This window comes from Heterodontus francisci, chromosome 1, assembly GCF_036365525.1.
Source record: "Heterodontus francisci isolate sHetFra1 chromosome 1, sHetFra1.hap1, whole genome shotgun sequence".
In the NCBI taxonomy this organism is placed as follows: Eukaryota; Metazoa; Chordata; class Chondrichthyes; order Heterodontiformes; family Heterodontidae; genus Heterodontus; species Heterodontus francisci.
Genome location: NC_090371.1, coordinates 86749710 through 86777689, shown reverse-complemented (window position 1 = coordinate 86777689; position 27980 = coordinate 86749710). Strand labels below are relative to the sequence as shown.

Here is a 27980-nt window from a genome sequence, read left to right as displayed (position 1 = left end):
GCAGTCGGGCACAGGGTGCCCGATTGAGGGCTACCCCTGCCTCCCAACCCACCCCCGGGATCCAAGACGCCCCCCTTCCCCCAAACGACCATCCTAGCCTCACCAGGGCACAACCGATCCCCCAGGTGAGGCAACCCAAACTTACCCACTCTCTCGGGTCCATGGTGTCGGCTGGGCTGCAGACCCAGCAGGGACCACCGCTCCCGGTGGCGCTGCTGGGACTAAGAGCTGCTGGCCCACTAATTGTCCGGCAGCTCACTGTGGCGGGACCTCCTCCCTCAAGTGGGTGGAAGTCCCGCCTTGGAACAATTAAAGCCTGGGGACCCGTAAAATACGGGATGGATCCCCAGGCTGGGCGGGAGCGGGTTCGTCACTGACATTTATGTCGGAGTCCGGCTCCCGTCTGCCCACTGTAAAATTCTGGCCATGGTTTATTCAATTCCTCTGAATCTCTGTATTTTTGCATTTATCTTGAAACTCAGTCCTTCCACTTCAATAGTTCATATTATGCATTATTGAAAATGCAGAAAAATTTAATGAAGAAACTAAGTATGGGGGAAGGTCATGATTCAAATGGTAACAAATCATGAAAAAAGCGCTTGTATGATGTCGGGCTTAAATTGGAGCTGTAAGAATCCTTTTTTCCTTCTTTAAAAAAAAAAATTCTTCCCCTCCCACCCTTTCTTTGGAAATCTTATCTTTTGTTTTGCTTCCTTACCTAGAGGTGTTCTGATGTGCTGGGTTGCAGTTCAATGGATGGTGGTAGCTGTCTGGAATTTAATCTAAGAGGGTTATATTTTGTTTGAGAGTCTAGTATTGGTAGGCTCTTAATCCCGTGTGACCTGATGGTGCTCATAGCAGAGCTGGTCACTTCTGGTGCCGGATGTTCACACATACACTTGCCACTAGAATGCATTAGATTGTAATCAACAGTTGGAAGTCTGGCATTTTTTCTTTGGCACTTTCTCCCTTTCCCTGTTCTCTCTCGAGCTTGGGATACTGATCCAATACAGTTCTATACCTCCCTTGCTAGCTGAAATCAACTAAGTTGGCATAGACCAAGGATTTAACTTGGATCCTTCCTGATGGACGTCGTTCAAGCCCACAGATGGTGCATTTATCCACTTAGCCATTGATGGTTCATGAAACCTTTTTTTTTACTAAAATCCACGTCTTCTTACTTTCCCCATCCCCCTCCCCAGTCCTGGTTTTATATTTATGAAAGTTGAAATTTTCTGTTATTGATCTTCTTTGGGATGTAGTTAAGTGCTTTTGGAGGAAAGACAAAATAGGGAGGTGTATTTTAAAATTATTAGAATCGTTAGTTGACAACCAGAATATTGTAGCTTTTTCTCAAGTAGCCCTTATATGGGCGAGCAGCAGTTTTGTCTGTTTTAAGCTATACTGCCGGACGGAATATTATAACAACTTGTATTTATTGTGCTTAGAATTCAGAAAAATATTTCGATATTTCACATTCATAGGAAAAAGTGAACGATGAGCCAAAGGAGGCAGTTATTCAGAGTGGTCACTCAAAGATTGGTCAGATGTGGGTTTAAGAAGGGTCTTTGAAGGAGGAAAGGTGGAATGGCTTAGGGAGAAAATTTCAGAGCGTGAAACCGAAGACGCATGGTCATCAGTGGTGGGGCTGCATGTTGGTGCTCCATCTGTGGTGGAAGAAGCTGATTTAACAGACATTCTGTGGGAAGTGCACCTGCTTATTGCCATTCTTTGAGTGTCATCAAGCTGCTTGTGTTCCAAATGATACTAGGATTCCAGCGAATGCAGGGTAATGTCGGCTACAATGTGAGACGAATGGAGTGGGAGTAGATGTAGATCATTGTTTGGAGGAGGAGTGGTTATTTAAACGATCTTTAGTTTTTTTTAGTCCGATTGAATGTTTTTACAATTTCTTTTAAACAAGAAAATCTCTTCTATGAGATCTCCAAAGAATTTGATGTGAATTTGATTGCTGCAGTGGAGGCCACTGAGTCTATGAACCAAAAATAACTTTTACCAACGATTAGAATATTATTCTTGTAACTGGTTTGGAGTAACTCACAAACATTGCCCATTATTCTACCCTCTTTCTCCAAAGATAATTAAAATCCCATTTGTGGTTGTCACTCAATTTGAAAATACTTTAAACTATGGTAGGTCTTTTGTCCCACTTCTTTCACCTTTTTTTTGTTTAGTTCACTCACCAGCAGCATGTATGTAGGGTAATAATTCAGCAAAACTTCTTTCAAACCTGTTTTAAGAACACAAAAGACCCATTTCAGCAATGCCTTAATTGTCAGATTTTTGTGTCAGCTGCTGTTACGTTTCCAAAGTACACAACAGCCAGACCACAATGAATTGGCTACAAAATGTCAGGAGGCACAAGCCTTTTGAAGAGCTGCTTCCAGTTAGTGGAACACAACCAATAAGAAGTTGAAAAAAGCTGGAGAGATTCCATCCCACGCAAATTTTACATTGTTACAGCATTAATTTCGGTAAGACTGTACACTTTTATATGCTTTTCATTTTTAGTTTCTCCTGGAACAGTATGCAGATAGATTCCAGTCTGGAATTAACTATTGTGCTTTCTCGGCATGAAAGCTGTTCACTGGCAGGTTGAAAAAAAGCTTTAAAGTTCTGCAGTGACTATTGTAAAAATAATGTGAATGATTTCAGTAACTGAAATCAATCTCTAGGCATCTTTTTCAAATTTCCAGTTGAGTACATAGAAATTTGGTGTAAGTTAAGTATGTATACAAACTGATAGATTGCAAAAATGTAAGTTACAATTCAAGTGCTTATAGAAACATAGAAAATAGGAGCAGGAGTAGGCCATTCAGCCTTTCGAGCCAGCTCTGCCATTCATTATGATCATGGCTGATCATCCAACTCAGTAGCCTGTTCCCGCTTGCGCCCCATACCCTTTGATCCCTTTAGACCCAAGAGCTATATCTAACTCCTTCTTGAAAACATACAATGTTTTGGCCTCAACTGCTTTCTGTGGTAGCGAATTCCACAGGCTCACCACTCTCTGGGTGAAGAAGTTTCTCCTCATCTCAGTCCTGAAAGGTTTACCCCGTATCCTTAGACTATGACCCCTGGTTCTGGACTCCCCCACCATTGGGAACATCCTTCCTGCATCTACCCTGTCAAGTCCTGTTGGAATTTTATAGGTTTCTATGAGATCCCCACTCGCTCTTCTGAACTCCAGCGAATATAATCCTAACCAACTCAATCTCTCCTCATACGTTAGTCCCCCATCCAGGAATCAGTCTGGTAAACCTTCACTGCACTCCCTCGATAGCAAGAACATCCATCCTCAGATAAGGAGACCAAAACTGCACACAATATTCCAGGTGTGGCCTCACCAAGGCCCTGTATAATTGCAGCAAGACATCACTGCTCTTGTACTCGAATCGTTTCGCTATGAAGGCCAACGTACCATTTGCCTTTTTTACCACCTGTTGCACCTGCATGCTTACCTTCAGCGACTGGTGTACGAGAACACCCAGATCTCGCTGCATATTCCCCTCCCTCAGTTTATAGCCGTTCTGATAATCTGCCTTCCTATTTTTGCTACCAAAGTGGATAACCTCACACTTATCCACATTAGACTGCATCTGCCATGCATTAGCCCACTCACTCAACTTGTCCAAATCAGCCTGAAGCCTCTCTGCATCCTCCTCACAACTCACCCTCCCATCCAGTTTTGAGTCATCTGCAAATTTGGAGATATTACATTTAGTTCCCTCATCTAAATCATTAATGTATATTGTGAATTGCTGAGATCCTAGCACCGATCCCTGTGGTACCCCACTAGTCACTGCCTGCCATTTGGAAAAAGACCCATTTATCCCTACTCTTTGTTTCCTGCGCCAACCAGTTTTGTATCCATCGCAATACACTACCCCCAATCCCATGCGCTTTAATTTTACATGCTAATCTCCTCTGTGGGACTTTATCGAAAGCCTTCTGAAAGTCCAAATAAATCACATCCACTGGCTCCCCCTTGTCAACTGTACTGGTTACATCCTCAAAGAGTTCTAGTAGATTTGTCCAGCATGAGTGGTGTGCCACAAGGATCAGTGCTGGGACCTCAACTTTTTAAAATTTATATAACTGTCTTGGAAGACAGGTTGCTAAATTTACTGATGACACAAAGATAGGTCGGATCAGCCATGATCTTATTGAATGGTGGAGCAGGCTCAAGGGGCCGAGTGGTCTATTCCTGCTCCTAATTCATATTTTCGGACCAGTTTCCCTATTTCCTCTTCCTCCTCGTAGAGTGGATGGGTTGTAATGTTAATATACATTATTGCTCTTTCTAACAAAACTGCTAAGTTATGCTTATTTTGATCCTAAGTAGTCTGGTATAGCTTTGGAAAGTAATTTTATTTAACCTGTCTTTTTAATATGCTAAGATCGTTGGCATCAGCAATAGTTAATGAAAAATGGTTTCCTTTGTCAACAGGTACTGATGGTACAAATGAAGACCATTTTCCTTGAAAATCTCTGCTTTTGAAAATATTGTTGCGTGAGGTTGAAGATTACACATACGTTTGCTATTTGCCCGACTTAATGGTAGCATAAAAATGAAAAACAAGTGATGTCCACGCACAGGTTAGTTCTGAAGAGCTGCTTTTGTGAACTTTTTAACACTGGTGCATGTGATAGATTGACTGACATACTGTAGTCCATTTTTAGCTTGTTTATTGGCTGTTACAAGTACAATATGCAGTCTGTTGGTAACCATTTCAATTTTGTTCCACAAAAAGAACATCAGAAATAGGAGCAGAAGTAGACCATATGGCCCATCGAGACTGCTCCGCCATTCAATCTGATCTTGGGCTTCAGTTACACTTTCTTGCCCGCTTCTCATATCCTTTGATTCCCTGCGAGACCAAAAATCTATCTATCCCAGCCTTAAATATATTCAATGATGGAGCAGCCACAACCCTCTGGGTAGAGAATTCCAAACATTCACAACCCTTTGAGTGAAGTAATTTCCGCTCATCTCAGTCCTGAATGATCGGCCCCTTATTCTGAGACTGTGACCCCATGTTCTAGATTCCCTGACCAGTGGGAACAATCTTTCAGTTTCTACCCCATCAAGCCCTTTCAGAATCTTTTATGTCTCAATTAGATCACCTCATTCTTCTAAACTCCAGAGAATATAGGCCCAGTTTACTTAGCCTCTCATCATAGAACAACCTCCACATCCCAGGGACCAATTTAGTAAATCTTCACTACACTGCCTCCTGTGCAAGTATATCCTTTCTTAAATGTGCTGTATCTAATCTCTCTCTTACTCAGTCACTGTCTCTCCCTGTATTATTGAGTATTTCCTTTGTGCTATATAGTCAAATTCTTTTAATAACTAGATTATTTTAAAATTTGCATTCAGTAATAAACATCTGTAAACTATACAGATGCTCTTTGCAATTGGGACATTTAGTATTGAAGTGAGTTTGCAAAAAAAAAACTGCCTCACTAACAGACTGATGGCACAGCTAAACTTCTAATCATTGGAGTTATAGGATTTGAACTTTGTCAGGTATGGATTTGGTAATTGACATGTTACATTGTTGGACAAGTGACCCAGAGGCCTGGGCTAAAAAAGTAGTGGGCATGAGTTCATATCTGACCATGGCAGTTTGAGAATTTAACTTCAGTTTAACAAATCATGAAATAATAAATTAAGTGAGCATGAAACTGTCAGATTGTCACAGGAACCCAACATGCCCTTCCGGGAATGAAACTTGCGATCTTTACCCACTCTGGCCTATACCAAATTGACTGGCTTTTAATTGTCCTCTGAAGTGGCCTAGAAGAACACAGGACAAAGCCCCCCTATTAAAATATATGATGCTGATTGCAGTGGAAGCAATGCACTGTTCATTCAGTCCCGTCGCTCCACAGGTCATAGCATATTTCTTTAAGCTTTCCAAATTGGAAAAAGCAGCCAAATTGAACACTCTGGTAACCCGCAAATGAAGCGGACCAAACCAGATATCTTTAGATAACAACAAATTAACTATTTATTCAAAAAAAACTAAAACCCTAAACACTACTAAGATAAACGTATGTCTAAAGACCTTATAACTACTTATTTAAAAATCTAACTCCCACATTTGCACATATATACTAAAATTAACAGTAATTTAGTTGTTCATTAGCTGACTGAGAAAATAGTGTTTGCAAGTTACGTTCCTGACGAATGGAGTCTTCCAATGTAGAAACAGTCCAAGGTCTCTTGAACTCTTCACAATGTTCTGATGGTGGGGAGAAAAGGTCTTTCAAAGATAGGAATTTAGCAGTTCGGCTGTTGTAGCATTAACTCTCCCTTCAATGATGAACACATCAATACCGATACTTCGTTAAGAAAGAAAAGCTTTTCTTATTTTCTTCGGGAATTAATGTGGCTTGTTGCATGGTAGAATCTTGGGAGAGAAATAACACAGCTCCTTAAGTTCAAATCTCAACGCTGTCTGCTCAAACCAGTCTGTGCCAGCTAGTTTTCAAAAGTTGAATTGCAATATTGAATCACGTGACCTCTCTCTCTTCCTGATGTTGCTTGGCAACCAGAATGCACTCTGGCAGACTGAGTCTCCGAACGTTCTGTCTTAAAGGTGCATTGATTGTTTTACAGTCTTAAAGGCACACACAGTATTTCTGAGGAGAAAAAAAACAAGACCGTGACACTAGCGATTCAAGAAAAAGGCCCACCGTTACCTTTATAGAGCAAGTGGGGTGGGCAATAAAATGTCAGCCTTGACAGCGATGCCCACATCCTGTGAACAAATTAATGGAATAGCTCGGAGTATTCCCAAATTGCTTTAGACATTATAATGTGTTTCAAAAAGCTTTTCTTGAGGAAGGAGAAAACTCTCAATTTTCATTTTGATGGCACATGTACAAGTGACATGGCAATATTTTGATTTGATTTGATTCATCTCATTACAATATATGTGCACAGACAAATATTGAGGGCATAAAGTTCACTAAATGCCAAATAAGATTGGTAGGTACCTGTTATAACATGTTGAAAATTTTTCTTTTATATGCTATCTTTCATGCTTGGTATTTGGAAGGAGGAGAAGGAATAGAATAGAGTTTAATATCTGTATTGTTACGACCTCAGTAGAGACCGCTAACATTAAAATGAGATATGAACTTCCCAGTGACTGATCAAAGAATGACAAGATTTCACATTTTCAAACTTTTACTACAATAACAAAATGAAAAATCAACATTAACTTAGTAGGTAAATACAGTAAATTACAGAGAAAGATATTTTCTGTTAACTTATTAACACACTGAAAAACCCCACATCACATTTGTACATTATAGTGTTCTCAGCGAAAAAGGTATCCTTGCAGTTAAAACCAAACTCCTCCCAACTGCAATGGGTTGGATCTCCCAGTGTCCTCAAAGCCAACGTCCTCTTTGCTCACTTTTCCAAGCACGTTCAACCGGACTTCCGTTAATATGGCAATCTGTTGTGACCCTGTTGGTCTTTTCTCCTCTGCAAACCTCAAACCGTGTTCAAATCTTAACAGTCTTTTGCTGTATCAGTGATCTGAGAGCAGCTGTTTCCCCAAAAACAGCTCACTGGTGTCTCTTTCTCTCTTCAGGCTGTGCAGCTGACTGCTGGTCTTCGTTTCGTCCTTTCAGCCCCCAGACCTAGGAAAACCTCTCAAGTTTATCCAGATCAAAAGTCAGTAGTCATTTGCCTTTGACATTTCTCAGATCATAAGTCTGACCCCAGCAAAACCATCTGGGCCTTCCTTTCAGGTGTTAAAAATTGCAACTCAAATCTGCATTTTAGAACCCCTGGCTCACTGGTTACAATCTGAGAGTCTGTAAGAGTGAAATCCATTGTCCTTTCGGTGCTGCAAACTAGCACTCTGCTTTCAAAAAGGTCTTTGATCTGGGTTCCTTGTTCTCATAGGAATCAAGACCTCTGACTTATCTCTGGGCAGATTTTGTATGAGGTCACATGTTTCCTCCGCATGTCCATTTTATACTGCATTAAAGATCACCGTTTTAAAAACATAACCATACTACAAAGTTCAGCATTCATAACAGTATCAAAATCAAATTATCTTAGAATTGTCTTCTAGTAAAGTATTGAGCCAAGTACATTTGCAAGAAATTACTTGGTGCTTAACAAATGCCTGATGTGTCACTCCAGTTCTCTTAGCATGAAGCACCAATATATTGAGCACTCAATACTACTGAAAGTACTTCAATGAAAGTTTTCTAGTAAACATAATAGTGGATAGTAAATTATGATCGCATAGGAATACAAGAAGTAAAAATGATGTCGAAAGGAAATGTTGGATAGCAGCTCAAGTGAATCATCCCTCAAAAGGGCTGTTTTAACCAATGAGCTGCAGAGGAAGTGTTTGTAGGCAACTTTTGAAGAAAATATCTGTCTCTATTGAAAAAATTGTCTTTTAAAAGTTTATTTTTACTATATTGCACAGTCCAACAATAAAGCCCTGACTCAACATATGAGATTGCCACATTATGCTGCAGGGTTGTAAGTTTTGTTTTAAGCCTTTTTTTTTTATTGGTTCCGATTCTCTTTCTCTCCCTGGGTCACGTGCTGGTGATGCTGTGAAATTCTGGAGATGAGTGGAAAGAGTTCAAGTGGTTAATTTGAAAAATAAGGGAGGAGGGGTGCAAAATTAATCTCTTAATAAATTGTCAAATATGTCTTTTGTGTCCCACAAAATTGTAGTAATCTGGAATCTATAGTGATAATGGCCAATTGGCTTTTTTAATTAGTAATTCTGTTTTTCCTTCTGAAGGAACATAACTTTTCAACAAAAAAAATCAGTAGAACTGAAAAATGTACATCTTCCTTACAAACTCAGTTGTGCCCACTACTAGGTCAACATCAATCGTGGATTCTATCTGTAAGGCAAAGGTATAGATCAAAAACAGAAAATGCTGGAAACACTCAGCAGGTCGGGCAGCATCTGTGGAGAGATTTCCAGTATCCGCAGTATTTTTCTTTTGTGTTAGTAACGGAAAGATCTGTCTTATGCCTTCATTAAATGCTATTTATAACTTTATCTTGAGGACAAGTTGCCAGAGTAGTTTTGTAAGATAAAACTAAGCAGAATAATTTCATAGTTCACTTAAGTTTCTTATTGTATTATCATATATGGGGGAAAATGCCAGATTGACTACCTTCTGTTTGACTGTCCTCATTGGTGGGATGTTGGGTATTGCACCTCATGGTCATCTCCTGGAACTCATTTCTGATCACATTCAGGAGCTGGAGTGGAATCTTCCAGAATTATTTTTTCCCTGAATTGTGCTTTTTCCTTTTTTTGGCCTCTCCCACAAGATGATGGTGGATGGTCACGTTGCCTGGTTGCAATACAGCTGAATGGGACAGACCCAATGGACCAGTTGGTGTTTTTCTGGGTTTCCCCCCCCCCCCCCCCCCCCACACCTCTTGGAAATTACACATTTTGGAAAATAGCTTTTGTGTGAGCAGAGTGTTTCTGGTGGGAAAATGTTGAGGCTTGGTCTGAGGTCATTGCTCGATCACAACAAAAAAAATTTAAGTGTGAGCTACAGAGTACCCTCTTCCACTGTAACCCTCTATTTCACACTGGCTTTATTAGGCATTTTTCAAAAGTTATTTCTACTTTTTTTAATTTGTTCAAAAGCGACTTGAGGGAGCTTGGTGTTTCTACAGACTAGTTTGCAAACCTCTAACATTTCTTGCACTATTTCGTTTTTGAGTTAAACAGAAGTGCAATTAGATATGAATGGTGCATTTATAATTTTAAAAGATAATTATTTGAATCAGTTGGATCTGCACTCTCATCCTTACAGGTCTTGGTTCAGTCCTGTAGTTGGAATGACCAAATAGGATCTGATGTTCCAAGCAGCTTGACTGACAACTATTCCACCTTGCTATCCTTAAGACTCAGCAGCTATCTGACTAACAGATAGGCGCTCAAATATGTGCATTAACATCATTTAGGCATCTATTACAGATGGATATGTTCATGTTCAACAATATCAAATGCTTTCTGAAAAGTAATTTGGATTGTATATTATATTCTTAGTCAAGAACAGTGTTTTGATTTAAAATATGGTTAGATGACATTAAACCAGTTTTCACTGTTGCCTGCAGAGTCACTGGAAAAGCAAGTTTCATTCAAAGGATAGCGCAGGAGTCTAATGACTGACCATTTCTGACTTCTGATGTCACAGTGAAACTACTGCCTGCTGAGGGACTGACTACATTAGCAAATAATGGATGAGCAGGCTGCGCTTTTGTCCTTCAATCAAGCTGCCTAGGCTCAGTTACAATATGACTATACACCTTTAAAAGAGAGAAGGGTATTCTGTACCTCTAAAACAGCGTATTTCACCAGCTGACCCCATTATAATCTTGGCCTAGCATAATAATGTTATAAAATGTCTCCTGGTTCCTGTTGCCCAACATAAAGCTCAGCAGCCGTAATGAAAATATGAGCTTTGGTAATACTACAGCAAGGGAGCTTTGAAAAGGTAAACAATACAGATTTTTTTTTTTTTCAAAAAGTATGCTCAACCATATTCGGAACCTTGAGATCATATTACAGGTTAAAATGTTGTAGTATTGCTGTTATGATTCAATATCATTCAAATTGCTCTTTCATTATTGTACAGTACTGCATTTCACTGCCATATATTCTTAAATTGCACACCAGGTTATGTTTTATATTTCTAATGAGATTTTAAGATAGCTGTTCATATTCTGGTTCCTAAAATTACAGTTCAGGAAAGTCCTGAGTTTGCATGCTGACCTAAATTAGGTGATCTCACCTGGAGTGACCTGGAGAGTGATACAGTTTGCCTCAGTATCCCCGAAGTAGGGAAAGGAAAATTTGAACTGAGTAGATCTGGCAACTATAGGTTCACACCAGAAAAAACAAATGATCTTGAAGAGAATGGGAACCTGCCTGCCTTAGCCAGTCTGACTTACATGTGACTCATTCACACCAAGCAAATAACTTTGCCCATCCCTTGTTGTCCCAAGGGCATTAAATGTGCTACCCTGCTAGCATTACCAATATTTCAAGCAAATTTTTTTTTTTAAATAGCTAGGGTTCCTGGATAGTTCCTGATTTCACCTAGAAATTGCATGTTTGGAATTTGTGTGAATATAATATTTGGCTTTGCTGTGATTTCCTCCACCACACCCTCCCTAATAGTCAAATAACCTGCTGATGCTCGCTACCTAGGGCCGTTTGATGAATGGCTGCTTGGTAAGTTACTGGTGGGCTGGCTGCACTTGTGGAACTGGAATGAGTTTCTGCTTCCAGAGAGGAAGCAGAAAAATTAGGCCAAAAAATGTTTAAATGTGAAGAGGAACTTACTAATTTACTCTGCAACCTCCTTCAGAGGTTCTGAAAGTAGATTTTAATAGGAGAATCAACCTTGGGGATGAGATTTTTTTGAGTGGGACTTCCCATTGTTACTTTGCTCTCCTTTAGTGACGCACTGAATACTCTCTCTGAAAGGTTGTTGAGTATAACTTCATAATGTAATCATGTCGTAAATAAAATGGTGGCCACTAGATGCCTTCAGACACTATCGTTAAAGCATTAAATGTGGTAATTTGGGGTGACTGAGAGATACTAATGTGTGTACAGAATGGAACTTTTGGAACAGAAGTAGGCCATTCACCCTGCTCCACCATTCAGTTAAATTGTTGCTGATCTGCACCTCAATTCCATTGTCCTGTCTTTCCTCTATATCCTTTGATATCCTAATCTAACAATAATCTGTCAATCTCAGTCTTGAAAGCTCCAATCATCTTAGAATCCACATCCATTTGGGAGAAAGAAATGCAGATTTCAACTACTTTTTATGTGGTAAAAGTGGTTTCTGATTCTGCTTCTGAATGGCCTAGCTCTAATTTTAAGATTATGTCCCCTTGTTCTTTATTTCTCTACAAGAGAAAATACGGCTTTTATGTATCTACCCGATCAAATCCTTTGACTTTTAAACACTTAATCAGATCAACCCTCAATCTACTATATTGCAAGGAATACAAGCCAAGTTTATGTAACCTGTTCTCATAATTTAACTCTTTAAGCCCCAGTGTTATTCTGGTGAATCTGCGCTGCACCCCCTCTGAGGCCACTATATCTTTCCTCAAGTGTCATGCCTGAAACTGAATACAGTACTCTAGGTGAGGTAAGACCAAGGCTCTATACAACTGAAGCATAACTTTCTCCGCTTTATATTCTCGCCTGATTGAGATTAAGGCCAATATTCTATTAGCCTTCTTGATTTCTTTTTCTGTCTACTAAATTTGTTTACTTCCACATCCAAATCTTTTTGCTTCTCTACAATTCTTAGTTTCTCACCATTCAGAAAATACTCCGATTTATCTTTCTTAGGTCCAAAGTGGATGATCTCGCACTTGCCACTCACGTGTGTATCCTTTTGGAATGTAGGATTATGAAATGACTCAATGGAAGAATATTCCTCTTTAAAGTATTTAACTAAATACTTTGCCATGTATGATCTCCCATCTCCACACTCTAGCTATGTCCTGTATGATTTCATAACCTCATTATGATGTCACCGGGTATCTAAAATTGAGCTTAACTAGCAGCCAATCCAATTTTAATACTGAAGTGAGGTACAGATGAAGTACTGGTAAGTGATGTAACTGAGGAATATGCTAATACAGCCTAAATATTTTTGACTTTTTATATTGGGAAACCAAGGTGAAAGATACCAACAGCGTTGAAAAAAGTTAAGAAGTAGGGAAATAGGTGATGCTAAACTTGGCTTGTAAAAGCCTGAGGATTATAGGGGAAGAAGACAGAAGTGAGAGGTTTGCTGGTTAATATTTAATAAGAGTTTAGGTTAGAGGACACAAGGGGCTGAATTTTAACAGCCCCCTGATGTTGATCGTGGCACGGGGGCCTGGAAAATCCTTCTGGGAGAGGCCCGCCATGGGCCTTGACGCCCGGAAGGCCCTGCCTCGTTTTACCAGCAGTGGCAAGGCCTCGTTGTGGCCCCCCACCGCTCGGAGCCGGAACCTTTAATTTCAGTATTTAAATAAATTTAAATCACTGAATAATTACTTATCTTTCTAAGACGGCTGTCCCACGCCGATATTCTGGCCGGTTGCTGGAAGTCCCCCGCCTTCAGATCTCCGTTTGGAGATCCGAGGCGGAACACTGGTGGGGAGGCGGGGTGGAGTGATGCTTCTGGGTGTGGAAGTGGGGAAAACTCTTACTGTTGGCTAAGGGGATGGTGGGAGGGGGTTGAAGGTCAAAGATATTAAAGTTTGGGAGTGAAAGTTTGGGACTGGCAAGAAACTTTTCCCAGGGGGAAAGGGAAATAAATAACTTGTTTGGTCATTGGGAGATGGAAGAGGGGTTTCAATCTTTTATTGAATGTTTAAATTTAAATGCAACTTGCAGTTCTCTTTTTTAAAAAAAAAATTTGTAAGGGCTTGAAGCCCTGTAAAATTGGCACTGGTGCCTGCGTGGCGGCGCCAGATGCCGTTGCCAGGGAAGGTGCGCATGCCCCCTCTACGTCATCAGGGGCAGTCATTCTGCCCCCTCCACGTTAATGAAATACTGTGGCAGCTCTGTGCCGGCAGTCCGCATGGGCGGACCACCCGGCGCGCTGGTAAAATTCAGCCCAAGGTTTTTTTGTTATGTTTTTAATGCCTTGTACATCATGACACAATGAGAGAATTCCCATTTTTACTTGCGTTTCAGTTCAGTTCACTAATTGAAAAATGTTAAGTATCTTATGGGGAAAAAGAAGCAGACAATCCTAATGAAATGAGGGAACAGAAATGTACCTTTTTTCCCAATCTCCCTTAACCAGACATCTCATTTTGGAATGGATGACTGAGGCTCTGCTATAATTCAAGGAGCTGTGCGACATAAACTTCTACATGGGACTTTTCTTCCACCTTTTGGTAACAAAGCAACAGGGAACAGAAGTAGACCATTTGGCCATTGAACTAATTCTGCCTTATTATTTGCCATGTCAATTCTTTATTTTTTTAAATCTCTAATTCTCCACATTTTTTCCATTTTACTCAGTACCTTTACTCTCTTAAGTATTTATCTTTGACCTTTGGTAGTGCATTTTGTATCCTCACAATCTTTTATATGAAGACCTCTTTTTCCTGAGTTCGGATTTTAAGATTGTGCCCATTTATTCCAAGTTCATCTACTAGAGGCAAGAGTTATATCTTATGTACCTTGTCAATTATTATTATTTTAAGCACCACCATCACATTGCTCCTTAACCTTTACATCTCTAGTAAATAGATTCTATCTTTAACCTTTCCTATGCCAATGAAATACAACACAGTTTGTTGAACGTTCATAACTGTAACCTCTCAATCCTGGCACGATCCTAATGAATTTTTGCTGTGCTCTTACCATGGTTCTAATATCCTTCCTATAATGAGGTACCCAGAAATGAATGGAATATTCTAATGTGGCCTTGCCAACAAAGTTTGCAGATGGCACAAAAATCATAAATGTAGTAAACAATAAAGAGAATAGTGACAGGCTTTAGGAGGTAAATGGAATTGATGGCTGTAGAATGGAGTTTATGATGGGGGGCCAAAGACAACGACTTCATCTTCACAAGTTTAAGTAAAGAATGTAATCAAATTGATTGAGTGTAACCTGGCCTTGATTAACTCATGTCTTTTTAAATGTTCATTAATTTCAACCAGTGAACATTTAGAAAGTCATCTGCTAATTGGGGGCAGTCAACTTAGATTTGTAAATGACAGGTCTTAGTTGATTTATTAATTCACAAATTTAATTCAATTAAATAAGAACACCTAACCTGCATTTTCCCTATCTGGACAGAATAACATTTTCTCCACCACCACCACCAAAGTATATGTGCACAATTCCCATTTCCAGATACAATTTTTTTTTAAATTACGGTAATATATTTGCTGTCTCCTCCCTAACTTCCAAGTATTTTGGGAGCATACCTATGAGGCCTGGTGATTTTGTTTCTGCATTTGGGTTCTATTAACTAGTAGAAACATCATCTACAGTTCGACTTTCATTTTCCCCTCTGATATGTGAGGTGAAATACTTATATGCCATTTCTTCACTCTCAAGTACATAATAACCCTCTTTGTTTGTGCTTCTGCACCTTTTTATGTTTTTTTACTTATGTGCTCTTTTATAATGACTGTCAGTTGTCTTTCACAGTTACTCTCCGCCGCCTTAATCTCGTTTTTGCTTCCCTTTATTACTTTTTATTTTGTCATCGCCTTTTTTATTTTAATTGTTTTAATCCCTCTATTTATCCTAGTCTACAATATATCTTAAAATAATTGCACCACATGTATTTTTGCTTAATCTTGCATCAGTTTCAAATCAATCTCAAATAAAGGCATTAAATATTTGCCCATGTGTTAGCATTTCATGCCTCATTGATATTGTAGAATCACTTGCACTAGAAGCAGTTCCATAATATGGTGCAGCTACTTAAGTTCCAAAATCATTCTGTTGTGTACTGTGGGACTGATAACCACACCAAGTATATCATTAGAACAATTGAGCAGTGGCTAAAGGGTTTTTGACAACTGTATCTTTGTTTATAAAATACTTGAGTCACATTGGTGACTTCCTTTCTATTCTTGGCCCATCACAGATGTTGGGGAAAGGTCCTGGAAACAGGCAATTTGAAATTTGCATTTCTGGCTGATGTTTACAGGTGGGTGCCTCATGGCCAGAACAAAATAGCACCCCCAGCAGCCATTTACATTTGGAACCAGAGGCAGAGAACATGATCAGCTCACAAAGCTATGTCGTCTGGAGGCTTCTATTCTCGTTGCTTTATGCTGCAGTGCTGTTTCTGAAGGCTTTTGTGGATGTGCCTCAGGAGGTAGTGGAGCAAAGTACTAGGTGTGTGAGAAATGGAAGTATTAGATTGGGATTGATTTTCCAATGCTGGGGCTAAACACGTTGGAGCAAAGGGAAGCTTTATTGGCTGATTGACTCCTTGGTTTTCAGCTTGATGTTGATGCTGGGTGCAAACTGTGGGAAAGGTATTCCATTCCTCAGCATTGATATGCCTTATGCATTGGGTACAAAACATTTGCATTCTTGGAGGCTTTTTCTTTTAATTTTATGTTGTCCCTCACCTCTTTATTTATCCACATTTCTTCCTTATGTGCTGTTATATGCTCTTTGGAACATGATGACAAAAATCATGGTTGACACTCCAGTGCAGTACTGAGGGAGTGCTGCACTGTTGGAGGTGCCGTCTTTCGGATGAGATGTTAAACTGAGGCCCCTCCACCCTGTCCAGTGGATGTACGTGATCCCATGCACTATTTCGAAGACGAGCAGAGGAGTTACCCCTGGTGTCCTGGCCAATATTTATCTCTCAATCAACAAGTTATCACACTGCTGTTTGTGGGAATTTGCTATGCACAAATTAGTTGCCATATTTCCGACATTACAACAGTGACTCAGGGCATTCAGTGATTGTGAAAGGCTCAATATAAATGCAAGTCTTTCCTTTTAGAAATTTAACCCTCGTGCTTGGTTTGTTTTAATTATTGCCTTATTAACTTGCTTCACTGCTTTTGTGTTTTGTGTATCTGTATTCCTAGATCCCTTTGCTCCTCTACCCCATTTAGTCTGTTACTAACCAAACAGGATATCCTCATTAGTCCAACCAAAATGTACCATCTCTCACCTGCCTGTATTGGAATGCCTTTGCCAATCTCTCACCCATTCTGGAAATGTAGTGCATTTGGATTTCCAGAAGGCATTCGATAAGGTGCCACATAAAAGATTTTTACACAAGATAGGAGCTCACGGTATTGGGGGTAATGTATGAGCATGGATTGAGAATTGGTTAACTCCCAGAAGACAGAGAGTCGGGATTAATGGGTCTTTTTCAGGTTGGAAAGATGTAAGTAGTGGAGTGCCACAAGGATCAGTCCTAGGGTCTCAGTTGTTTACTATCTCTATTAATGACTTGGAGGAGGGGGCAGAGTGTAATATATCCAAATTTGCTGATACAAAAATAGGTGGGACGGCATGCTGTGATGAGGACATAAGGAATCTGCAAGGGGTTATAGATAGGTTGAGTGAGTGGGCAGAAACTTGGCAGAAAGAGTTTAATGTAGGAAAGTGTGAGGTCATGCACTTTGGTGGGAAGAATCAAAAGGCAGACTATTATTTAAATGGAGAGAGACTCCAAAAAAGTGCAGCACAGAGGGATCTGGGAGTTCTTGTGCATGAAACACAAAAAATTAGCGTGCAGGTGCAGCAAGTAATTAAGAAGGCAAACGGAATTTTGGCCTTTATTGCTAGGGGGTTGGAGTTCAAAAATAGGGAAGTCTTGTTACAACTGTACAGGGTGTTGGTGAGGCCACACCTGGAGTACTGTGTACAGTTTTGATCCCCATATTTAAGAAAGGATATACTGCCATTGGAGGCAGTTCAAAAGAGATTCACTAGGTTGATTCCTGGGATGAAGGGGTTGACTCATCAAGAACGGCTAAACAGCATAGGCCTTTATTCATTAAGAGTTTAGAAGAATGAAGGGTGATCTTATTGAAACGTACAAGATTCTGAGGGGGCTTGACAGGGTAGATGTTGAGAAGATGTTTCCACTAGTGGGGGAATCTCGAATTAGGGGACATAGTTACAGAATAAGGGGGCACTCATTTAAAACTGAGATGCGAAGGAATTTCTTCTCTCAGAGGGTAGTGAATGTCTGGAATTCTCTACCCCAGAGAGTTGTGGAGGCTAGATCACAGAGTATTTAATGGGAGGTAGATAGATTTTTGAAATATCGGGAGTTGAGGGCTATGAGGAGCTGGCACGAAAGAGGAGTTGAGGTCTGGGGCAGATCAGCCATGATCTTATTGAATGGTGGGGTAGACTTGAGGGGCCGAATGGCCTACTCCTGCTCCTGTTTCTTATGTTATTTTCTTTCTTATTAATGATATGCCCCTCCCCCAAGGTTTGTATTGTAACATCCAACAGTGGCAGCCTTGACTCCGTGATAACACTCTCGCCTCTGGGTCAGAAGATTGTAGGTTGAAGATCGCTCCAGAGATTTAAACGCATCATCTAGGCTGACAGTTCATTGCAGCATTGAGAAAGTGCTGCATTGTCATTGGTGCCTCCTTTCAACTGAGTTGTTAAACTAAGGTGCCGTCACCCCCCATCAAGTGGATGTAAAAGATTCCATGACATTATTTTGAAGAAGAGATGGGGAGTTCTTATCTCTTAATCCAATATCATTAAAGCAGATTATCTGTTCATTATCTAATTGCTGTTGCGAGTCGAAGAGACTTAGCTGTTGGCAGGAAAAAAGACAGAAGCGCAAGGAGAGAGCCAACTGTGTAAGAGCCCCGACAACCAATTTTATCTGCAGCGCCTGTGGAAGAGTCTGTCGCTCTAGAATTGGCCTTTATAGCCACTCCAGGCTCTGCCTCACAAACCACTGATCACCTCTAGGCGCTTACCCATTGTCTCTTGAGAATGGCCAAAGAAGAAGAAGAAGTTGCAATGTGCACAAACTGGCTGCTGCCATTTCCTAGTTTACAATAGTAGCTACACTTCAAAAGCCCTTAATTAGCTGTAAAGTGCTTGGGATGTCCTGAAGATGTGAAAGACATGATTATAAATTCAAATTGTTTTGTTCTTTCAATGTAAATGCATCTGAAGGGACTATTTGGGGAGCTTTTTTGTTTTGATTGCCTGAGGGAAAGCTGCTGTCCACTGTCCCACTGGAACTGGGAACAGAAGACTGGCTGTAAATGATTTGCAGAAGAACAGATCTGCTGGATATCCTGAGTGTGTGTACTGGATATCCTCTAAGCTCTCTGAGATGCTTCTCTAAATTTATTGGAATCCAGTAGCCATTGATCTCTCTATAAAAGTCTTCCAAGACCAGTAGACAAATATAACCTTCCAGTTGCTGCTGGGATTTGTATCTTTATCTTGCCCAGCAACTTGTAATCAAATTAACCCTGGGAATTATGGTGGAGTTAATATGCGACAATATGGATGCATAGAGATCCTGTTGGCCACACTTCCAACAATTCAGTCGGCACCTTGTAATTTTGTCCCTAGTTCCTTATTGCAGTACATGAGAATCCTCTGAGGATTTTTTTAAATATAGAAGGTAAGGTTCCTTTTGTAATTTTTGAAATATTGTATCACTGTCTAATAATCGTCTGCAGCCAGTTATTTCCCTTGTGACAAAATCAAAATGCTGCAGATCTAGAAATCTGAAATGAAAGCCGAAAATACTAGAAATACTCAACAGTCCTGGCAGCACCTGTGGAGAGTGAAACAGAGTTAATGTTTCATTGAGAAGGGGAGGAAAATGGGAGATCATAACCTCAGCTCCAGTTTTTTTATTTGTTTGCTTTTGGATGGCCACTATTTGTAAAATTCTGCATTTTCCTATTAATAGCTTCTCTAGCCACATCTTTTGTTTCTTTACTTGTTCCATTCCCACCTGCTTTTGCTATGCTCCATCATCTTTTTTGTCATGTAATGTCCCACTGGAACTGGGAACAGAAGACAGGGCTAAATTGTGGCGAGTCGAAGAGACTTAGTAGTTGGCAGGAAAAAAGACAGAGGCGCAAGGGGAGAGCCAACTGTGCAACAGCCCCAACAAACAAATTTCTCTGCAGCACCTGTGGAAGAGCCTGTCACTCCAGAATTGGCCTTTATAGCCACTCCAGGTGCTGCTTCACAAACCACTGACCACCTCCAGGCGCGTATCCATTGTCTCTCGAGATAAGGAGGCCCAAAAGAAGAAAAAAGAAGAAGAATGTCTCCTGTCTTCCACACAATCACAGACCTTCCTTTGGTACTTTTCCTCCCCTTCCCCCGTCCCTTTCCCTGCCTCTCTACTTCCTTTCTAACTTTTGCCAATTCTGATGAAAGGTCACAGACCTGAAACAACGGGGAAGACCCACCATCTGTGGTTAACTAAAAAAGTTAAAGATAGTATCAAACTTAAAGAAAAAGCATATAATTGCGCAAAGATGGGTGACAGGTCAGAAGATTGGACAGAATATAAGGATCAGCAAAGAACGACTAAAAAATTAATAAGGAGGAAAAATTAGATTATAAGAGAAAGCTGGCTAGAAATATAAAAACAGATAGTAAGAGCTTCTATAGATACTTGAAAAGAGTTAATAAAGTGAGCATTGGTCCTATGCAATGCGAGTCTAGGGAATTAATAAGGGAAGATAAGGAGATGGCAGATGAATTGAACAGGTTCTTTGCACCGGTCGTCACTATAAAGGATACAAGTAACATCCCAGAAATAGTTGTAAATCAGGAAATGGAAGGGAGGGAGGAACTCGAGAAAATTAGAATCACCAGGTAAGTAGTACTGAGGAAATTATTGGAGCTGTGGACTGACAAGTCCCTTGGGCCTGATGGACTTCATCCTAGGGTCTGAAAAGAAGTGGCTAGTGAGATAGTTGATGCATTAGTTTTAATTTTCCAAAATTCCCCAGATTTGGGGAAGGTTCAGTTAGATTGGAAAATAGTGAATGTAACTCCTTTATTCAAAAAGGGAGGGAGACAGAAAGCAGGAAACTACAGGCCAGTTGGCTGAACATCTGTCGTAGGGAACATGTTAGATGCTATTATTAAAGATGTTCTTAGAAAAATTCAAGGTAATCAGGCAGAGTCAACATGGTTTTGTTCAACCAATTTATTGGCGTTCTTTGAAGAAATAACATGTGCCATGGATAAAGGGGCACCGGTGAATGTACTGTACTTGGATTTCCAGAAGGCATTTGATAAGTGGCCACATCAAAGGATATTGCGGAAAATAAAAGCTCATGGTGTAGGGGGTAACATTTTGGCATGGATAGTAGATTGGCTAACTAACGGTGAATAGAGCAGACATTAAATGGGCCATTTTCTGGTTGGCAAGATGTAACGAGTGGTGTGCCACAGGGATCAGTGCTGGGGCCTCAACTTTTTACAATTTATATAAATGACTTGGTGAGGGACTAAAGGTATGATTGCTAAATTTGCTGATGACACAAAGATAGGTAGGAAAGGAAGTTGTGAAGAGGACATAAGGAGGGGCTACAAAGGGATATAGATAGATAGATTAAGTGAGTGGGCAAAGATCTATCAAAGGAGCATAATGTGGGGAAAATGTGAAATTGTCCATTTGGCAGGAAGAATAAAAAAGAAGCATATTATCTAAATAGCGAGAGGATGCAGAAGGATCTGGGTGTCCTTGTACATGAATTGCAAAAGGTTAGTATGCTGGTACAGCATGTAATTAAGAATGCTAATAGAATGTTATCGTTTATTGCAAGCTGAATTGAATACAAAAGTAGGGAGATTATGCCTCAGTTTTACAGGTGTTACCAAAGTGCCTCTGTGTTTTGTTAAATATATTTTTTGAGGATTCAATTTTGATAGATTGAAGAAATGTTAAACTTTGGGGATTTTCAAAGGGGGTCATGTAAAGGCCACGTGACTTTGAAAAAACAGTCCCTGGAAATGTTTCTTAAAAGGGGCACTGAGAGGTCTGACGAGGAAAACAAGCCTTTCTGGCAAACTATACCTGACTTCCAGCAACAGCAAGTCTTTCCGGGAAGCCACTTGACTTCCAGCTCAATAAACCGAGAACTTTGGACACCTGGAGAAGTTGTTCACAAAGAAGAGATACGTCAAGATAATTAATTCCTCAGACTCACTTTCTATGGGACCAATGTTCAATTTGTTAGCTCTTTTTAAAATATCTATAGAAACACTTACTATCTGTTTTTATATTTCCAGCCAGCTTTCTCTTTTAAATGGACCATTTTCTGGTTGGCAAGATGTAACGAGTGGTGTGCCACAGGGATCAGTGCTGAGGCTTCCACTTTTTACAATTTATATAAATGATTTGGATGAAAGGACCGAAGGTATGGTTGCTAAATTTGCTGCTGACACAAAGATATGTAGGAAAGTAAGTTGTGAATAGGGCATGAGGCTGCAAATGGATGTAGATAGGTTAAGTGAGTAGGCAAAGATCTGGCAAATGGAGCATAATGTGGGGAAATGTGAAATTGTCCATTTTGGCAGGAATAATAAAGAAGCATATTATCTAAATGGTGAGAGATTGCAGAGCTCTGAGGCGCAGAGAGATCTGGGTATCCTGGTGCATGAATTGCAAAAGGTTAGTATGCAGTTTCAGCAAGTAATTCGGAAAGGTCATAGAATGTTATTGTTTATTGTGAAGGGCATTGAATACAAAAGTAGGGAGGTGATACTTCAGTTATACAGGGCATTAGTGAGACATCTGGAGTACTGTGTACAGTATTGGTCTCCTTATTTAAGGAAGGATGTAAATGCATTGGAAGCAGTTCAGAGGAGGTTTACTGGACTGATACCTGGAATGGGTGGGTTTTCCTATGAGGAAAGGTTGGGCGGGCTGGGCTTGTATCCGCTGGAGTTTAGGAGAGTAAGAGGTGACTTGATTGAAAGATCCTGAGGGGTCTTGACAGGGTGAATGTGGAAAGGATATTTCCACTTGTGGAAGAATCTAGAACTAGGGGTCACTGTTTTAAAAATAAGGGGTCGTCCATTTAAGACCGAGATGAGGAGAAATTATTTCTCTGAGGGTCGTGAGTCTTTGAAACTCTCTTCCTCAAAAGGCAGTGGAAGCAGAGTCTTTGAATATTTTTAAGGCAGAGATAGATAGATAGATTCTTAATAAGCAAGGGGATGAAAGGTTATTAGGGGTAGGCGGGAATGTGGAGTTGAGGTTACAATCAGATCAGCCATGATCGTATTGAATGGCGGAGCAGGCTTGAGGGGCCAAGTGGTCTACTCCTGCTCCTAATTCATATGTTCGTATTATAATCTGAAGGTGTATATTTATTTAAAAGAACAAAGTGACTCCTGACAATGAAGTAGCCCGCCGGCGTCATCAGAGTGCTCCAAGCTGTGTACATGTGCAGCCTCCGTCTTGCCAGGACTAAGTGGCGCATGCGCATGATGACATCATCGCGCAGCATCAATGACATTGCGTATCCGCGCTGGGTCAGTCTTCGCGCATGCACGATAAAATGTCATTGGGTATCCAGCCCCTTTGAGGCTGGTGTTCGATCCCCGCTACTCGCTCGACGCTTTCTCCTCCTCCCCACTGGATGTTTTCCCCCCATCAGCCGCTCGCTCCAGACCTTGCTGCTCGCCCCCCCCCCCCCCCCCCCCACACCCCTGGCCGATTTGCTCCTCGCTTTGTGCCACCCCGCTCTCTTGCCGCTCGCTCCCTCATTTTCCCCCCCACCACCTCCCCTCCACCACCCCCCCCCCCCCCCCAGCTCTAGGCGGTGCCGCTTCCCTCCTCTTGACCACTTGCTCCTACATCGCTCTGTCGCCCCTCGCGGCCTGCCTTGGTTCTTCGGGCAGCGCGCGGAGAACGATCAAACGTGGGAGTGAGTGGCCGAGAGGAGGGAAGCAGCGCGGCCTAGAGCAGGGTGGCGAGGTGGGGGGACGTGGGCAGCGAACAGCTGGAGAGCGGGGTGGCACGAAGCGAGGAGTGGGGAACAATCGGCCAGGGGAGTGAGGGGGAGCAGCGAGGTCTGGAGTGAGCAGTTGCATAGGGGTGAAATCAGTCCTGGTCAGTTGTATAAAATGTGGATAACGCATTGGCAGCACATTTTATGCTCTGCCCGATTTTCTTCTCCATCGATCGGGATGCCAATTCACTATCTCCCAAAAGTGTCAGAACATGGAAATCCAATCATAAAATTTCTTTTGCATTTAATAGGATTACTGGAATATTAAATGGATCTGAGGATTATAGTTGGTATCCCATACTACATACTAGTATATTACTGGGCTTCCATCCAACTTAATGTAAGGTTAGTTTGCTAGAACTAACTAGCCTTAAGCATTGCCTGTGATAAATTGAGAAGCACCATCTTTAATCCCAGCAGCTGCCTGAACGCGCAGACACTGATATTTCAGTGGAAGAGGATGCATTTGTGCATGTGCCAGTACTACGCCACCTAGTGGTTGTGTTGTCAGCAAACACAGCCTTAAAAGAATGCGAAATTCAGCATTATGAAGACTGCAGATCTTTTCATTTTTATTTGGGCATCTATTAAGATAGTAACTTTTCCAATAATGTAACAGTATGGAAAACTTACAGTATGCATTAGTTTACATTGTGTTCTTTAAACATAGCAAATGTGTTCAGAAATATGCTTTAGTTTTGTAATTTGCAGAACAAAATTGAATTTTTATGCTATTGTGCAGTGCTATGATATTTTCATTTTCACTGGGGGGAAATGAATTTTCCTGTGTTCTAAATTTTTCAATATTTTACACATAGTAGCAGTATCGAGCATTCCAAGGTCAAGTGTTACACATTTTGTGAGCATATAAACTGAGCTTTCTCACCACTTCAGTACAGGAAGAGTGCTGCATTGTAGAATGCTGTCATTTGGATGAATCAAAGACCACAGGTGCTGTTTGTCTGTTTCAATGGATGTTGAAGTTCCCACTGTAATATTTAAACTTGTGCATGGAGTTCTTTCACTATCATTGCTTAAGCACTTATGACCAGATGAGAAAGAGGTTTAGGGTTCCCTTTCAGCCTTCACCTGTGTCCCACCGTAACAGGGTTTAATTTTAAACACACCATGTTATTAGCTCCCCCTTGGTGAATCCTTGTTCAACTCTTTCCAATAATAAGGCAAAGAAACCAACACAAACAGACTTTCTTAGGTTTAAAGAAGAAAAGTTGAAATTTATTAAACTTAAACTCTAATTCGGTTAACACCTACGGATACTCCTTAAGTCCTCCTTACTAATATCTGGGCGCTTGTGCCAAAGTTGGGAGAGCTGTCCCACAGACTAGTCAAGCAACAGCCTGACATAATCATACTCACGGAATCATACCTTACAGACAATGTCCCAGACACTGCCATCACCATCCCTGGGTATGTCCTGTCCCACTGGCAGGACAGACCCACCAGAGGTGGTGGTACAGTGGTATACAGTCGGGAGGGAGTTGCTTTGGGAGTCCTCAACATCGACTCTGGAGCCCATGAAGTCCCATGGCATCAGATCAAACATGGACAAGGAAACCTCCTGCTGATGACCACCTACTGCCCTCCTTCAGCTGATGAGTCAGTACTCCTCCATGTTGAACAGCACTTGGAGGAAGCATTGGGGGTAGCAAGGGCACAGAATGTACTCTGGGTGGGGGACTCCAATGTCCATCACCAAGAGTGGCTCGGTAGCATCACTACTGACCAAGCTGGCCGAGTCCTAAAGGACATAGCTGCTAGACTGGGTATGCGGCAGGCTGTGAGGGAACCAACAAGAGGAGAAAACATACTTGACCTCGTCCTCACCAATCTGCCTGCCGCAGATGCATCTGTCCATGACAGTATTGGTAGGAGTGACCACCGCACAGACCTTGTGGAGACGAAGTCCCGCCTTCACATTGGCACTACCACCGTGCTAAATGGGATAGATTTCGAACAGATCTAGCAATGCAAAACTGGGCATCCATGAGGCGCTGTGGGCCGTCAGCAGCAGCAGAATTGTACTCGACCACAATCTGTAACCTCATGGCCCGGCATATCCCCCACTCTACCATTACCATTAAGCCAGGAGACCAACCCTGGTTCAATGAAGAGTGCAGGTGGGCATGCCAGGAGCAGCACTAGGCATACCTCAAAATGAGGTGTCAACCTGGTGAAGCTACAACACAGGACTATCTGCGTGCCGAACTGCGTAAGCAGTATGCGATAGACAGAGCTAAGCGATCCCATAACCAACGGATCAGATCTAAGCTCTGCAGTCCTGCCACATCCAGGCGTGAATGGTGGTGGACAATTAAACAATTAACTGGAGGAGGTGGCTCCACAGATATCCCCATCCTCAATGATGGGGGAGCCCAGCACATCAGTGCGAAGATAAGGCTGAAGCATTTGCAACAATCTTCAGCCAGAAGTGCCGAGTTGATGATCCATCTCGGCCTCCTCCTGAAGCCCCCAGCATCACAGATGCCAGACTTCAGCCAATTCGATTCACTCCGCGTGATATCAAGAAACGACTGAAGGCACTGGATACTGCAAAGGCTATGGCCCTGACAATATTCCGGCAATAGTACTGAAGACCTGTGCTCCAAAACCTGCCACACCCCTAGCCAAGCTGTTCCAGTACAGCTACAACACTGGCATCTACCCTGCAATGTGGAAAATTGCGCAGGTATGTCCTGTACACAAAAAGCAGGACAAGTCCAACCCGGCCAATTACCGCCCCATCAGTCTACTCTCCATCATCGGTAAAGTGATGGAAGGTGTCATCAACAATGCCATCAAGTGGCACTTGCTTAGCAATAACCTGCTTAGTGACGCTCAGTTTGGGTTCCACCAGGGCCGCTCAGCTCCTGACCTCATTACAGCCTTGGTTCGAACATGGACAAAAGAGCTGAACTCGAGGTGAGGTGAGAGTGACTGCCCTTGACATCAAGGCAGCATTTGACCGAGTATGGCATAAAGGAGCCCAAGCAAAACTGAGGTCAATGGGAATCAGGGGGAAAACCCTCTGCTGGCTGGAGTCATACCTAGTGCAAAGGAAGATGGTTGTGCTTGTTGGAGGTCAATCATCTGAGCTCCAGGACATCACTGCAGGAGTTCCTCAGGGTAGTGTCCCAGGCCCAAACATCTTCAGCTGCTTCATCAATGACCTTCCTTCAATCATAAGGTCAGAAGTGGGGATGTTCGCTGATGATTGCACAATGTTCAGCACCATTCGTGACTCCTCAGATACTGAAGCAGTCCTTGTAGAAATGCAGCAAGACCCAGAGAAGATCCAGGCTTGGGCTGATAAGTGGCAAGTAACATTCGCACCACACAAGTGCCAGGCAATGACCATCTCCAACAAGAGAGAATCTAACCATCTCCCCATGACATTCAACGGCATTACCATCGCTGAATCCCCCCACTATCAACATCCTAGGGGTTACCATTGACCAGAAACTGAACTGGAGTAGCCATATAAATACCGTGGCTACCAGAGCAAGTCAAAGACTAGGAATCCTCAGGCGAGTAACTCACCACCTGACTCCCCAAAGCCTGTCCACCATCTACAAGGCACAAATCAGGAGTGTGATGGAATAGTTGCCTGGATGGGTGCAGCTCCAACAACACTCAAAAAGCTCGACACCATCCAGGATAAAGCTTGATTGGCACACCATCTACAAACATTCACTCCCTCCACCACCAATGCACAGTGGCAGCAGTGTGTACCATCTACAAGATGCACTGCAACAATGCACCAAGGCTCCTTCGACAGCACCTTCCAAACCTGCAACCTCTACCAACTAGAATAACAAGGGCAGCAAATGCATGGGAACACCACCACTTGTAAGTTCCCCTCCAAGTCACACACCATCCTGACTTGAAACTATCTCGCCGTTTCTTCACTGTCGCTGGGTCAAAATCCTGGAACTCCCTTCCTAACAGCATTGTGGGTGTATCTACCCCACATGGACTGCAGCGATTCAAGAAGGTAGCTCACCACCACCTTCTCAAGGGCAATTCGGGATGGGCAATAAATGCTGGCTTGGCCAGCGACACCAAGTTCCCATGAATGAATATTTTTTTTAAATACACTATGCGCCCACACTAGCATGCATGCAAATAGAGACAGAAAAGAACAGAAGCAAAATAAAGTGGAAAAGTTTGAGGCAATATCTGAAGAGTTTTTGTTATGGTTCTTCAAGCTTACTGTAGAGTTCGTGATTGTTGGTAGATGTTGCTTTTTGTTGGGGCCCGGTATTCTTAAACCTTGTTTGCTGTCGGAGACTTTTCTCTCTTGGGGTTCACGTGGGTTCAGAGGCTTGTGAGAAAGACATGGGAGCAGACAGGAGAGATCTTCTCAATCCAGGAGCAAACAGTCTTTCAGTTCAACCTGTTTGTACAA

The 27980-nt window shown here is 41.7% G+C and overlaps 1 protein-coding gene across 6 annotated transcripts in view; it reads left to right on the top strand.

Annotated features, from left to right (window-relative positions):
* The window catches only part of LOC137370556 (atos homolog protein B), a 172057-nt gene that overhangs the window by 67565 nt on the left and 76512 nt on the right, over nucleotides 1–27980 (top strand). For all 6 annotated transcript variants that reach the window (XM_068032728.1, XM_068032724.1, XM_068032725.1 and 3 more), the window contains exon 2: nucleotides 4472–4620. The gene's annotated coding sequence lies outside the window, so the exon portion shown is untranslated. The remainder of the gene's footprint in view (nucleotides 1–4471; nucleotides 4621–27980) is intronic.